Consider the following 16,469-nt stretch of genomic DNA (forward strand, 5'->3'; position numbering starts at 1 on the left):
TGGTAACTTGCACTTGGGCTTCTTGGCCTTCTGAACCATGAGCCAAAAGAAACTCTTTTCTTTGTGAATTATCCAGTCTCAGGTATAAAGAAAACAGACTAAGACAGAACCTATATAGCACTAGCCTCCAGATTTATTTTAACAAACACCTACAGTGCTTGATATATCAACTAATTTAATCCTCAAAAAACTCTTTAAGGTTGGTATTTTTATTAAGCCTTTTTAATAGCTGAGGAAGCAAGAGCAGAGAGGTCAAGTAACCGAGCAAGATTACACAATAGCCTGAGCTTTCTGGCTGTAGAGCTCCTGCTCACATAGGCTAGCCATAAGCCACAGGATTCAGCCCAACCACTGTCCATAGTTGAAGACTGTATAGCATTGGTCTGTAGTGAAGCTGTTTATCACTGCTAAGCATCTTGACAAATGTGAGATGCTGGTGGTGGCCACCAGATGTGGGAAGGATCCCCACTTCCTCTGCTCAGCCCTGAAATGCAAATGAGACACATGTGGCAAAGCATTGCCTTGTAGGACAACTCCCCAGGGCCTCTTGGAGTAGGCCACCTACTCACAGGGCCAGCTTCATGGGAGAGGGAGGGAAAGTAACCTGGGTAGTCACACAGGTCTCTGTGCTCAGGAAAGCCCCATGCTTGGTTTAACGCTCTGCTGCTTCCATCTTGAAATTTCTAATAACTTTTGAACAAGGCCCTCTGGGCTTTTTATTTGCATTGGACCCTGCACACTAAGTACTTGGTCCTGCCTTTGCTTTTGTATTGTCTGTCGATTCATCTTGATTTCCTCTCTGATCACCCCTCTGTTGCTCACAGGAATCCACCTCTTACAATCTCAGTAAATTCTTCTCATTCTTAGGTGCTAGAGAGCGTGGAGATCAACTCCAGTTCTAAGAGTCTCTCATTCTAATGTTTATCCTGAAGCTGATTAGGAACTGTTTTTCATAAGATCTGAGAACTCAGATACTCTCCTCACCCTTCCCACTCTCTCCATATTAACTTCCCTCTCAATCCCTCTGCTTCCCAACAATCTAGGGGTGAGGAAAAGGTTGTGAGGGCAGAGGCAGGTCATCAGCAGAGAGGTCCTGCTTAAAAGGTAGTATTCATAGTCCAGACTGAAAGTGGTGGAAGAAACATGTCCCTAAATAATACGTGGACCTTGTTTAGGTCTTGATTCAAATACACCAACTATAAAAAGGCATCTTTTAGATAATCAGGACATTTTGAGTCCAAATCTTATTTCTCTTCAGGACAGCTCACATGCTGCCCCCTACGTGAGACCTTTGGTCACCACCTGGCCTGGCCTGATCAGTATCCTGATCTCCCATGGCATTCACCTGTTAGAGTCTTGCCTTTCCCTCTATTTGGCCTGGTGTTGTTCTGGAATCGTCTTGTGCAACACAAGTTGCCACTCCCAGGCCTTGTATGCTGGCAAGTTTCTAAACAGGCCTGTTCCATGCTGAGCACATGGAGGCTTTGCATTCCTGGGTTCATTCAGTTATTCCCCCAGTACTGAGCACGTGCTGTATGTGAGACATTGTGTTAGATGCTGGGAATTCAGCAGGGAACATGACAGGCTCCATCTCTGCCCTGCTGCTCTTCTGGGTAAGAGGGAAAGACATTAAACAAATAACTGCACAACAAAGTGATTCCTGAGCGTGCTGGGGAGGTCATAAATGCAGCTCCGTGCAAGCCTCCTACTCTGAAACGTCAGGAAAGGCTTTCCTCAGGAATCCACTTTGGAAAGAACTTAAAGGAAATGTAATAACGAGCCTGGCAAGGAGATGGGAGGAGCATTCCAGGTAGAGCAAACAGCACAGAAAGGCCCCTGGAGGAAGGACTTTGGCATTCCAATAGGAAGTTCACTTTTACTGGCACATGCGGAAACCAAGACCGAAAATAAGCATACTTCTGGAACTGAGATGAATTGTGAAATGTTTAAGTCCACTGGAAGCAGGACTCTCATCACCCTCTGGGTTAGATGGTTGCAGTAATGGCCTCCAGTTTGTGTCCCCCTGCACACATGTTCCTTTGCATAGAGGTTTTGTCTCTCTTACTGATAAGCAGTAGAGTCTATGTCTCTATTGAATCTGGACTTGGCTATATGACTTTCTTTGGCCAATGACAAGACAGCAAATGAGATATGAGCAGAGGCTCTTGATGGGGGAATTCTTCTGCCCCCTGTGAACAAGCCTGGTCCGGCCTCCTTGTGGATGAGAGGTAGTTTGTGAAAACAGGCTCCAGCTATAGCTACTGCCCGAGGATTCCACACAATACCGAAGCCATGAATGCGGCCATCTGGACCATCCAGCCATACCAACCAAACCAGTCCAGACCACAGCCATCTACCCAACCCACAGAACCATGAACTCTATTCATGGTTGTTATTGTTATGGACTGAATGTTGGTGCCCCACCCCCCCAATTCTTAATTTAGTCACATCTGCAGAATCCCTTCACAGTTCTGGGTGGTAGGGCTTGGGCATCTTAGGAGTGGCATTATTTAGTCATGATAGAGTTTACCTGGACAGCAAAGGAGGAAAATAAGATTGGAGACATAAACTAACAGAACTTTAACTTTCTCTGCCAGGCTTTATTTCTTTACTTTAAAAAACTTACCTGAGATAAATGTGTCAAATTGTAATTTTCTGATTATGGATAGTAGGTGCTAGTTACATTGTTCCCTGTACTGTTCTCTATTAATTTTTTTCAAAATTATAAAAAAGGAAAAATGAGGTTTTGAAGAGAATTCTTTCCTCCTACTTTACCTGTGCAATGTATGTCATGTTACTGTATGAATGTAGAAGTGAAGAATCAGTCTCTGTTTTTGAGAAAAAAGAACAGGGCTGCAGTATTTTATATCTGAAAGGACCCTCAAAGAACACCTGAGCTAGTGGTGGTCAGACTGTCCTGGGCAGTACTTCTAGGGACTGCTGAGGCCAAGGTGGGGGATTTTAGAAACTTCTCTGTCTTAGTCTAATTGCTGCTGCTAACAGAGCACCACAGACTGGGTAAATTATAAATAATAGAAGTTTATTTGGTTCTTGATTGTGGAGACTGGGAAGTCCAAGATGGAGTTGCTGCATCTGTTGAGTGTTTCCTTGCCATGTCATATTATGGCGGAGGGGCAAGCGAACCTGTGTGAGACAGGAAGAGAGGGCAAGACGGAGCCAAACTTACAAACAACTGCCTCTTGATAACCAATCCAGTCTCCTGATAATGACATTAATCCATCCATAAGGGCACCTGATCACCTCTTAACGCCCCCCCCACTTCAATACTATTACAATGGCAATTCAATCTCAACATGAGTTTTGGAGAGGACAGCCAAACCATAGCATCTTCCTTGTCTTACTCCACCCCCTTCCTGCAATCAAAGCACCTCTCCTTTCACCTGTTTACTCTGTTGGAGCACCACATGAAATGCCATCATTTGAAACAACATTCTGTCCTTTAAACAAGTACAGATGTACATGCATAAGCTTTAAAACTGCTGATCCACCCAACCTCCACCATTGTGTGATGGAATCTTGAGGACTCTGAGCAGAGATGAAGTGACTTGCCTAAGGCTGAGATGACTTGAAAGGTGTTACTATCACTTAGTAAAATCTCTTCTGTTGGTGGGTCAGAGGCCGGGCTGTGTAAACCCACAGAGGAAAGCCTTAAGATGTTCCAGTAACTGGAATTGTTTGATCTGAATGTGTTTCCTGAAATCATGAATTCCTAGAGCTGGGGTGTGGAGATGAGGAAGGAGGGGGTGTTTCTTCAGTAAGAACCATCCTTTGTTCATCCTCCTGCCTCCAGAAAAACAGCTGAAAAGAGGGCCATTAGGAAGGGGAAGATAAATAAGAAAGCCTTACATTTAAAAAGTAGTTTAAAAATTCTTCAGAGCTCCAGTGGACAGAGGTATGTTTTCTTCTTTATGTCTTTTTATTTTCTCTTGCTTTGTGAAAGTCTGTTTTCTTGATTCTGTCTTTCTGAGTCCGCTTTTTATCTGTCTACTTCTTGTTTTACTTTTATATTTATTAGATTTCATTGAAAGTGAAAGGCTAGGCCTGGGAGTCAACCCACCTGGGGCACATGTGGACTCTGGTTCCAGAGGACACTTTCCTTGTCAATTGTGGAATGAAGGCTGCACAAATGTTCAGAGGATCCACCAACACAGAAGAGAGTCATAACCCTGCATCTTTGGGGCATCAAAGCAGAGAGAGCAACCGAGCAATTCACAAGTACCCCCTTGGAAAAGTTCTGTGCTGTGTGACATGCTACATCATCCACTCTAGAGACTGTCAAGCTGAAGATTCTGAAGTTTTTTATTGGCACCTGTCAAATGACTTAATTCCTAAGTAAAGAGGTACATGATGATGTTGCTCTTGAACTGGTTTGTGTAGGCTTAAGTGTAATTGAGAGAATGAGTGACGGACATTTTTTGGGACACATACCTGCTAGGCACTAGTCTTCTGCAGTGGGCATTTGTAGACTGTAGTGGAACGTGTTAGTGGCCAAGTCGACTTCTATTTCTCCTTTCTCCCTTGCTGTCATAACTTGATTTGCATTTATCTATTCTTTCCTTTTGAGGTTTGGAGAAAGATGATTCCACTCCTAATTGCAAATGTAAGTATTGATTAGTCTAAGCCAATCATTATATTTTCACTCCCCTTGCCGAGGACTAGTTTAGGAAAGGTCAAGTAACACAACTCTGACCAATGAAGCATGAAGCAAAAGGCTTAGGGGGTTGACAGAAGAAGGAGACACAGGAAGGGATGGCCTTTCCTTCTGTGTGCTGTGTCTAGCTGAGATTCCTGAAATTGCTGCAGTCATCTTGTTATCAGCCTGAGGATGAATGTCAACACCTAGAAGAGAACAAAGCCAAGAGTCCTGGTGTTGTCCCCTGGAGCCCGGAATAACCTCTGGACGAGTATGTGATATGATTTCTTTTTGCCTACACCATATTAAGTCGGGGGTTCTGTTTGAAATCTTCCTAACTTACATCCGTAGGTTAGTTCATTTAATTTTCACGCATGAATTCGGTGTGCATCTACCTACTTTTGATAGGTTAAGAAATGCCCTCAAGTTAATAGAGCCAATAAGCAGCAGAGCCAATTTCAATCCAGTTCTGTCTTCAAGAAGGAGATGGTAGCTGAGGGTATGGCTCAAGTGGTGGAGTACCTGTCTAGCATGCATGAGTTCAAAACCCAGTACTGCCAAAAGTTAAAAAAAAAAGAAAAAGAAAAAGAAAAAAGATAAGGTCCAGCCTCTTCGCCTGAGGGCAAGGACAGAATTTTGTCCACTAGTGTCTATTACAGTGCCTGTTAAGTGGTAGCCATTATAAATGAACTAGCCCAAATACCATGTTTATTTTATCACCTTGTACTACTACTTTAGAAATATCAGTTAACTTCTGCTTCTAAAAATAGGAAAACTAGTTATTCTGAAAAATCCTGTTACTACCCAATCCCTAAAAATTTCTTGAAAAAATGTTTAAACTTTTAAAATGTGTTGCTGAGCTGGTGTATACACCACACACACACACACACACACACACATACACACATATGAACTGAAATCAAAGAAACAGTACAGGTTTAGAAAGATAAGTGAATGCTAAAGCCAGTGCTACCCTGAGGGGGCAGCCATCTATTTCTAGTGACCACAGGACCCCAGAGGCTGACAAGAGGCTTTAGCACAAGGCTGAGACTTCTGAAAGGCTGAACTGCAGTAGGAGTGGAGACCCCCACAGAGGGATTTTACAAAGGAATTTACTTGTCCTGGCTCTTAGTTTGAGGGAGGAAAAAAAATCTCTTTGAGACACATGTAACTATAAACCAGCCCTTAACTCAGGTTGGGGTCCAACTTCATTCTGCTTGCATATCCTGAAAAATCTCAAAATGGATATATCGTAGAAGCAAATGTAAATGTTTTCTGGATGAATACACCACCATCAGTAGGACCTAAAAAGATTACAAAAGGTAAAGAACCAATAAATACTGTGGTGTGGGATTAAATATTGCACACTGGGTCCTGGGTGTGGTGCTCTTGCTTGTAATCCCAGGACTCAGGAGTCTGAGGCAGGAGGATTGTGAGTGCCAGGACAGCTTGGGCTACATAGTGAGACCTTATCTCAAAGCAGTAAGAGAACAAACTAAGGAAAGCAAACTGTAGGGGAGGGGCTAGGGATGTAGCTCAGTGGTAGAGTGTTTGCCTAACATGTGCAAGGCCCCATGCTCACCCTCCAGCACCACCAAAAATGTGTATTATAATATGCCAGGTGCTGGAGCTCACGCCTGTAATCCTAGCTACTCAGGAGGCAGCGATCAGGAAGATCTGGGTTCAAAGGCAACCTGGGCAATAGCTCCGTGAGACCCTATCTCAAAAAACCCTTCACAAAAAAAGGGCTGGTGGAGAGAGGAACACCTTTTCCTCTGCCTTCTTTTGTAGAATAACTGGGGCCTAAAATTAAAACAACAAAAGACAAATTAACAGAAAACAATAGAATTAATTTACATGTGCAACACACATACACATACACATATACATTGTATAACTGGATAAGGATAAGTTATCCTTATCAGTGACAAGTAACTGGAAAGGAGTGATTAGAACAGGTGAAGGGGGTGGAGGGGAGGCATTTATACAGAAAACACAAACATGTGACTATTTAGAAGGACAAATGGGTTTTTAGGAGAACAAGGGTGAGGTAAGAAATTTTGTGGCGTGTGTAGCTCAGTAGTAGAGTACTTGTCAAGTGTGAAACCCTACACTAAAAAAAGAAAAAGAAAAAAAAACAAAGAAAAGAAAGAAAGAAAGTTTGTGATAATGTTTATCTGTACAGTTATGAGTGTCTTTCTGTCTTGTCATCCTAAAATGCGCAACAGAGAGGCTGACTCTTGAAAGGAAAGCGTTGGTTTGGGAAGAGCAGAGGATTGTAAAGCAGGATACATGTGTTGTGGCAGATCACAGACATATCCAAGGAGGTTGGGACAAATGAAAAGCCATTTTAAAGACAAAAAAGAAGTCGATGTAAGCTGTTTTGAAACAAAGACCATTGGTTACAGGGGTTTATTACAGGAGTTGGATCAACTCATCCTGGAGATAACTGTTGTTACACAAGTGTCCTTGTGAAAGTGGCCTATCTGGCTTTGGTTTTAAAGAATTCCTTGTATAGTTCTCATCAAAAGCATACATCTCTGAGGGGCCCTCCTTCATGGCCTTCTGGCTCCATTTTATTACGGTTTGACATTAGTGATTCCATTTGATACTGATAACTTTCACAGTTCCCTTCAGGGCCATTAAACTCCCATAAGTAGATTTGACTCTCCCTTCTGGGAGTAGATCTGCCTTGAAGAAGAATTTATAGTTGCTGTTTTTGATAGGAAAAAGGAAACTCCAAGAAGGCTTCTTTCTTTCTTTCTTTCTGCGGTGCTGAGGTTTGAACTCAGGCCCTTGTGCTTGCTAGGCAGACACTCTACCACTTGAGCCATTCCCCAGTCCAAGGCTTCTTTCTTGCATCTGTTTAGTCTCACATTTCTTCAGATTAATTTTTATATCAATTTAGGATTTCCCACAGTATAAATTCAAGGGTTTTGAAAATAAATCACAAAACATCGTAAGGAAACAAAGCACCATGAGTAAGAGTCAACAGAAACAACAAACAGAAGTATCAGTTAATAAATGCTTCTGATATCAGAATCATCAAACCAGAATACACATTAAACACACTTAGTATCAGTGGAATACTGATAATATTCCACTGAGTTGATATGAATTCATTACTCAAATACTATAATGATACACACATTTTGTAAAGATTCTAGCAATTCAGAATGTAATGGAATTTTGAAATAAGCTCACAAAATTTACTATATGTCTCCAGTAGAAAACCATGTACTGTTTAGAACACAATCTGGGTTTATCTGATTCTAGACTCTCATTGCCTTTGTTATATCTTACCACTCAATAAATAGCACAAAGTGATAGCAATGCAAAACAATCCTTATCTATAGACAAGTTAGTGAATTTTGTCCAGTGAAGGACCAATACTCCTTTTCCCCACCTTAGAGAAAACAGTTTTGCATTGTTTCAATATTTCTAATCTGCAAATGTACTCTGCCCTTTGGATTTTGTTTAAACAGTTGTAACACTGTTAAATTAATCTAAGTTTGGCCTGAGGGTGCCGCCATGTTTTGTGTGCGTGTGTGTGTGTGCGTGCTGAGGATTGAACTCAGGGTCTAAGGCATACCAAGTTGGAATTCTACCACTGAGCTGTACCCTACCCCAGGAGTACACATTTGTAGCAAGAACTCAAGTCTCAGCCAATCACAGCAGCTGAGCTTCAGTCAATCAGACAGCTAACTGATCAGGCCATATTCAAATAAGGCAAAAGTTGAGCTGTAACCAATCAAACTGTGTATCCCACTTCCTGAATCTGACCACAAAATGTTGCCTGATCAGTAGCAGACTGGACTTTCCTAAATCTGTTCTAGTTGTGAGGACTGTCCCATTAATTGCTCTTTGCTCAATGAAACTGTTAATCTCTCTCTCTCTCTCTCTCTCTCTCTCTATATATATATATATATATATGTATGTATGTATGATATATGGATGATTTTTGGTTTTGTTTTTTGCAGTACTGGGGCTTGAACTCATCAGGGCCTACACTCCACCAGCCCTTTTTTGTGATGGGTTTTTTGCTCAGGCAAAAAATAAGCCTCCTGATCTCTGCCTCCAGAGTAGCTCAGGCTGGCTTTGAACCACAATCCTCCTGATCTCTGCCTCCAGAGTAGCTAGGATTACAGGTGTGAGCCACCAGCACCTGGCTAGGATATATATTTTTGAATAACACACATCTAGCCCTCTCATTAATAACACGTTTTAAAAATCCATAGCACATGTTCATTTTATACTGTAGGAGAATCATGATTTTGCCTTTTTTTTTCTTTGTTTAAAGGTTGACCTTTACATGAAGTATAATGAAATAGACCAAAGAGTGGAAAACCACCTTCTCCTCGACCTTTAGGTAACCCCTGATGATCTGGTATCTATGGGGTAAGTTGAGGAAGAGGTGATGAACAATGAGAGGCCATTCTCATGCTGTCATTCAGAACAGGCTGCCTTCCTGGGGCTGCCCTCAGCTGCCTGAGGTCTGCTCTTTAGGTAGGTACTTTAGGTAGGTATCATGCTCAGTTTTCTTTGGTGCAAGACTGCCTGTGTTCAAATCATGGCTCCATCACCCACTTCTGCCTGTTGGGCACAACTCTTGTGCTTCAGTATCCTTATCCATTAAAATGAAGAGAATAAAACAAACTATCTTGCGTGGGTCTTGGAAAGATCAAACAAATAACGTAAATCACTTGAGAAGAGTACTTGGCCTATGGGTAAAAGTAAGTTTCAGTTAACACTATTATTTTTCCTCCTATAAAACCCACTATGAGGATGGACTCTGATAGTTGAAATCACATCTCGGTGATGCATAGGCTCCAGCAGAGATTTGGCAGTACTAGAGTTTGAACTCAGGGCTTTGCACTTGCTAGGCAAGTGTTCTACCTCTTGAGCCATGCCTCCAGTCCTCCAGCAGAGTTTATACTTGGTTATTTCTCAATATTCCTGAAGTAGGTAGCCAGCACCACTGAGTGCAAGTGGAGACAGCCCAAAGAAGAGAGCTTTTCACAGACTGCTGTACTTACAGCTTCAAACTTTAAAGGATAGAAGGCTAGGTCAGGCCACTTTAGTGAAAGAAAAACACTCAGAACACCCCAGGCTGGGTGTTGTCTGTTGAATGCAGACACTTGTTTGAGCCGCCTTCACAATACTCCTGGCATCTCCACTATATACTTCTTGAAACCCCTCGCACAGCACCTAGCACTAGGTAGGTGCATGTTATATTTGAAACACAACACTTGAACCCACCAGGGAAACCATTTTACCAAAAATAATAGCTGTCATTGCTAAGCTTCATTAAGGAGCATTTTCATAAACCTTATGTCTTTAACTGTCACCATTTCTTTGATTGTAAGGCAGGGCGGGAAAATCTTAGCATATTTTCCAGGAAATAAACAAGCTAAGGCCCAGGGAGCTTGAGTAAATGGCCCAAGGTTGGTGCAGTTAGGAAGCGGAGGGTCTGTCTTTTGAATTCAGGTTTTGGGTTCCAGATTCCAGGTGTTTCCCTTGCCTGGGGGAGGAACTGAGAAGTTATTGGTTCCTCCCCTCCTACCACCTCTTTTTGGCCCTCTGCCCAGCCAGGCCAGGAATGAACAGACCACCTTGTAGAGAATTTTACTACAGCAGTCTTTCTCTGAGTGAGTCTCAGTGTCAGGGCTGTTAAAACTGGAGTTTTAGGCCCCAGGCCCAAACTCCAGGGGTCTACATGTCAGGTCTGGCCACTTGCCACAATAAGCCTAATAAAGAGATGAGTAACGGTGAAGCACAGAGAAAAGAGATTTATTATGCAGCCTGTGCGGCCACAGGAAGGCAAAGTAAGCACTCAACCCATCATCAGCCCTCTTCGGAGTACAGACACGAGCTTTAGGTCTAAGTAGAAAAAGAATTAGGGCAGGGAGAGAAAGATATGCATGGTTAAACAGTCCCAGTCACAAATGTGGTCTGGGAAACCACAGTCCTGGTTTGGGGAAAGAGTTCTGGAGAAGTTATCACTGTCATCACTTGAGGGGAGCAATCTAGTCAGGATAAACAAGTTATTGTTGCCTGGTGGGTGGTCTGTCCTGAGGAGACTCTGCTCTGCCTTTCCTTGGGGGGCATATTTTCCTGTCTCTCCTTGTAAACATGTTATCGATAAATCCTGTCCTTACCCAAAGATAGATACAAAATGGAGGCAAGGCTGCCAAGCTGCTTTTAGTTAATTCATGGGCTCAAGTAAGGAGTTGGTGCTTTTCAGCATAAGTAGTTTAGGCACTTATTGCACTGTGACAAGCCACCTCACACTGTTAGCAATCATGGTTAGGAGCATCTTGGTGAGGAGTATGCTAAGAGCTGGAGATGTAGAGAGGAATGACAGGTGTCATTCTAACACACCTGAGAGAGTTGGGGTGGGGGTGCTCCTCAAAACAAGGAAGGAAGGAAGCCAGAATAAAGGCAAAATGACAAGAAGAACTCAAAAAAAAAAAGCAAGAGAAGTCATAATGTGAATAACATGGAGACAATTGTAAAGAAAGCTAAATTTGGCTTCCAAGCCTATCTACTCCACCCCCACTTACAATGTCTTTTGGCTGGAAAGCTCTTGGTAAAGCCTTAGTCTTATCTTGAGCTAGTAGGGGATATTTTCCCTCTGAGGGCTTCCTTCTCACCTGGACAGGTAGGGAACTACCGCCGGGTGTGTGAAGGTGGCATATGGGAAACAGGGAGGGGAGAGTCACTGCATCTGTCATTTCTGTGGACAAGGCCTCAGGTCTTCTTCTAGTGTGGCTGTGAACTATTGACTGTGCATTGCTACATATGTGAATCTATGCAGCTAAGGTTTAGCATTAGATCATTCCATCACAGGACTGTAAATCAAGGAGCGAATGGAGGGAGATGTCGAAAAGACTTTCCCTGGCCTGGTGGGAGGGAACACCACAGGGCTCACCTTCCTCTTCAAAAGGGTCCAGCCTAGGTGGGATGCTTTTGCTCCATGGTCAGGGGAGGAGATGAACAGAATGAATACCAGTGGACCTCTCCCCACTGTCTAGCTCTGCCCACCCAGCTTCTCCACTATTGACATCTCTGACTGGCTCCAATCTTCAGTGACCTGCCCACCAATGCCCTGGCAGCTGTTTCCCCCTGCAGAAAATACAGTTTCATTCAATGTCAGGTGCATGATAGGATACTCCATTGATGCCAGGGATGCCCCCAAGAGCTGCCTTTCCCATCTTATCAGAGGGCTTTGGGGTCAGATGAAGTGAGTGGACCATGTTAGCTGGTCACTAGGCATGGCTAGACCTAAATTAATCCTTACCCCAATCTTAAAGGACACCGTAATGATCTCTGCTACACAGACAGGGAAACTGAGGCTCAGAGAGATGACATACCTTCCCCAAGGTCACATAGCCAGCAGTGATACGGCCAGTTTACTTATATACCTGTCTGAATATAAAGCCTTTGCCCTTTCCCAGTAGGTGGTTTGGCCTCTTAGTATTTTTGGCACCACATGGATAAGGACTTAATATTCTGGTACACCAGTACCAGTCCAAGCAGGGGACAATTGAGACTTGTTTATAACCCCTCCCCCACTTGGGAAAATAAGTTCTGCTCGTCCCCAGGGTTTCCTATTCAACGCAAAGCCTGGGCTCTTATATTTTAACAAATTCTCCCAGCAATTCTGAGGTGAGATCCTGGGGATGGGTTGTTGAACTCGGCGTTCATGCTACCCACACCGTTGGATTATAGAATACCAGTTCAAGGTGCCACAGCTGGAAAACTGTAGGTCAGGTAGGTCATCAACACAGGCAATATGGCACCTGAGACTGCAGGTTTCAACCTCCATCTGGCCTTCATACTAGCCTTGCTTCATTTTAACAAGGTCTTCTGGAGAAAATGCCTTTCCTCTGGTGACATGAATTTCTTACTGGGAATAATTCACTAGCCAAGCACTGCAGTTGATAGGATATTTTGAGAAAAACAAAATTTTTGACATTTCCCTCATCTCCCACCCCAAATCAGATGCCACAGACATGCCAACTCCTCTATGGATGGGCAGCCCTGCTGATTCCCTGAATTTGACTCCCACTTCTGTGCTATCTCAGGCTCCCATTCCCCCAACTCCCATGCAGTTTTCCTACCAGGAGTCCACCAGAAATAGTGGGTGGATGAAAAGGAATAGCAAAAAGGAAGATTAAGGAACAACCACTTTATTGAGAAGCACTCATACTGTTTTAGATCTCAAAATGTGCCCGAAAATAGACCATTCAGTCATGCAGATGATAAGTATTCCATGTGAACACACACACTCATGCAGATTTTATGCAAAATTCATGCACACTCAAACTGAGGTATTTGCAGATGGTGTGAAAATATCCTAATACAGCCCAGTGGTTATGAGTCAGGTGTTAAAAGGCCGTCAGACTTGAGGGGTTAGGCATTAGCTCGGCTAATTATTAGCTACATGACCTCAGGCAAGTTCATGGCCTCTCTGTGCCTTGGTTTTCCCTTCTGTAAAATGAGACCCCTATAGTAACTGCCTCTGGAGAGTCTGTGAGGACTAAGGAAGGGACGGTGGCCCCCTCATGATGGCTGTAGTAGGGAAATGGTGAAATGGGACTCATTTCTTGTCTCTGCTTTCCTCCATCCCCTTGGCAATGACTTACCACCTTCCCTCCCACACAAAGGCACTTCAGTCTTTTCCTCCTTCAGTCCTATAGTCCAAAGGACTTGCCTCCCTCCTTGTATATGGGGAACTATGTTCTTGGCTCTGAGACAGATTTCTTAAATTGTCTTCTGCAGTTGCAAGTGACTCAGCGTTGCTTAGGGATTTAATTAACCAGTAATAGGAGGCTTGACAGAGACAAGCCTTTGAGGTTTTTCTTCTTTCCTGGGTTGGCTGTGAGCAGGTGAGAATGGAATAAGGAACCTTCTAGAACTACACTGCTTAATATGGTCGTCTCTGGTCACATGTGGATATTGAGCACTTGAAATATGGCTTTCCAAATTAAGATGTGCTGTAAGTGTAAAGTAGTCACAAGGTTTTGAAGAATTATATGTAAAAATGTAAATATCTCATGAATATTTTTTACATTCATTATGAGTTGAAAAGATATTTTTTGACATATTGGTTTTACTTTTTAAAATGTGGCTGATAGGTCATTTAAAATTTTTACCCATGTGGCTTTTGGATGGTGCTGTTTCAGAGTGTTCACAACTTAGTAATGACTTAATAGCATAGCAACACCTTTTGAAAGTGACTTTCACATAGATCTTCGTCTACTTTGCACTGGTATTCCAGACCGTCTGAACTGAGTAGTTGAAAAAGAAGAGACTTTTTTTGTGGTACTGGGCAGGCTTGGGCTTGCACTCAGGCGCTCTACCACTTGAGCCATACCCCCTTCCCCCCTGTTTTATTGTATTTTTCAGATAAGGTCTCCAGTGTTTGTCCAGGTCAGCCTAGACCTTGATCCTCCTTCCTCTGCCTCCAGCATAGCTAGAATTACAGACCTGCATCACTGTACCTGCCCCAACATTCATTTTCTCAGAGTTCTGGAGGCTGGGAATGCCAAGGTCAAGGTGCTGGCATCTGGGAGGGCTGCTGCAGACTTCAAAGTGAAGGAACACTGTCCTCACACAGTGGAAGGTGGAAGGGACAGAGAGGGACGGTGGGAGATAGGACAGGGAGGAGAGCAATTCAATCCCATAAATACTACACCCATGAGAACAAAGCCCTTGTAACCGAAGCACCTCCCACTAGGCCCATCTTCTGATGGCACTGGGGATCAAGTTTCCAACACACTGATTTCTAAGGGAAACATTCAGATCGTAGCCATCTTTCACCTTTATGAACTGAGTATTGTTACAACAGTTTTCACATTAGGCCAACAAGGCCACAATCTACCTATTCAGTGTTCACACAATCAGCAGGCTTGTGTGGCTGGAGCAGATCTGAGCTGGGTGATAAGGAAATGGAAGAACACTAGCTTTAGAAGCAAGAAACTTGGCCTTTCAGCCTTGCTGCACCACTTAATAGCTGTGTGACCTTGGGCAAATTGCTGTACCTCTCTGGACCTCAGATTCTTTATTTAAATGAATGAAGAGGCTGGCTAGATTAATATTTAAGAGGAGAAAATTAGTAGCCTAAGGACCAAATATAGCCACAGATTTCTTTGTTGTTATGTGGCCAACACAACCCTTTGTTATTTACTCACTTAAATATTTACAGACTTTTAGGGAAGGGGGCAGCTGCTCTGCTACTGACTGTGGTTCCAACCACTCCCCTTGGTCTTCCACCCCACCAGTTTATACACTTAAATTCCAGTTTCAAAACCCCAGAGTCATTTGAGCTTGATCCTTTGGTTGCAAATTTTAAACTCCTGATAGATGCTAATGCTGATCACTTTTAGAAGTAGCAATACAGGGAAGGGTCCTAAGCAGTTGTCACCCATCTGTTCCAGGCCAAAATTTTGTTTCTCCTTCTCATCCTCTTTTTTGTATAAAGCTACTATTTTGAATTCTAAGAAAAATAGCTCCATATCCTTCCATAGAACTGCATAATCTTAAAATAGAAGGATACTTAAAAAAATAATCTATTCAGTCAGGGGTGGTTCCTCAAGCCTATAATCCTAGCTACTTGGGAGGCAGAAATTGGGAGGATTGCAGTTCCAGGCTAGCCCAGCCAAATAGTTCTCAAAACCCCATTTCAACCAATGGCTGGGGATGGTGGTGTGCACCTTTCATTCCAACTAGGCAGGGAAGCACAAATAGGAGGATTGTGGTAAAAGGCAGCCCAGGCATAAAGCCAGACTCTTTCTTCAAAATAATCAGAGTGCCAGGTGCTGGTGGCTCACATCTGTAATCCCAGCTACTCAGGAGGCACAGATGAGGAGAGTTGAGGGTCAAGGCCAGCCCGAAAAAAAGAAAGAAAAAAAAAAAAAACCAAGGACCGTAGCTCAAAAATATCCAACACACAAAAAAAGGTCTGACAGAGTGGCTCAAGTGGTTGATTGCCTGCCTAGCAAGCATGAGGCCCTGAGTTCAACACCCAAGTACCACCAAAAAAAGAGAAAAGAAACCTATTAAAGGCAAACCTTTCATTTTACAAATGAGGAAACCAAAAGAAATTGAGGGAAAATAGTATCTTTCCACTTTCATAGCTCAGTGATTTTTATCATCTGTCTTGGAAAATAAGATAAAAATATAGTAAAACATAATTATTCCTTATTCATATCTCATATTTACTTGTAATTTCTTTACATGAAGATTTCCCACATCCAGGTGATTTTTTTTTTAGGTATAAATTCAATGGGGTAACTGGTCAGAAAAAGAAAACAGTAGGACACAACTATTCTCTTTCTTTGGGATGATGTGATATAAAATTTGCAACAAGAAATAGGTGTTGTTGACCATGCAGTGAAAGCACAGAGCTGCAGGATCTCACAGCACTGAAAGAGGCCTTTTTGTAGGGAGAATAGCACTTTGGGTGTGAGGTACTGCTTTTGCATATTAAACATAAGTCTTTGTCTCTTTCACCTCAACACAAAGAGAAAGCAAAATCTTATTTGATGGGGAAAAGGAAAAGACCATTAATAAAAAAAGGGTGCGTTGTTTCCTGGGGGACAATCTTCTTAGTGGCATTCTGCCCAGAAGTCCTTTCTTCTTGGCTAAACCACAGTATCAGTTGAATAACTAGATGAATTTTCAAGACCACAGAACCTTGGGAGGAACCACAGAGTTGATGGATGCTTTCAGCATTCAGACTTGAGCTGGTCCTGACTCTGAGGCCACACTGGTCAGTGTTTCTGTTGCATAAATCCAGTCATGAGAACTC

The 16,469-nt window shown here is 42.9% G+C and overlaps 1 long non-coding RNA gene across 1 annotated transcript; it reads left to right on the plus strand.

The window, feature by feature from the left end:
• The first annotated feature begins 3,787 nt into the window (after positions 1-3,787).
• On the plus strand, positions 3,788-9,757 carry LOC141413943 (uncharacterized). Its single transcript, XR_012438997.1, has 3 exons — positions 3,788-3,913; positions 4,037-4,925; positions 8,955-9,757. It is a non-coding gene; the product is annotated as an uncharacterized lncRNA (long non-coding RNA).
• The last annotated feature ends 6,712 nt before the right edge of the window (positions 9,758-16,469 follow it).

Source organism: Castor canadensis, chromosome 11 (genome assembly GCF_047511655.1).
Source record: "Castor canadensis chromosome 11, mCasCan1.hap1v2, whole genome shotgun sequence".
Taxonomy (NCBI): domain Eukaryota; kingdom Metazoa; phylum Chordata; class Mammalia; order Rodentia; family Castoridae; genus Castor; species Castor canadensis.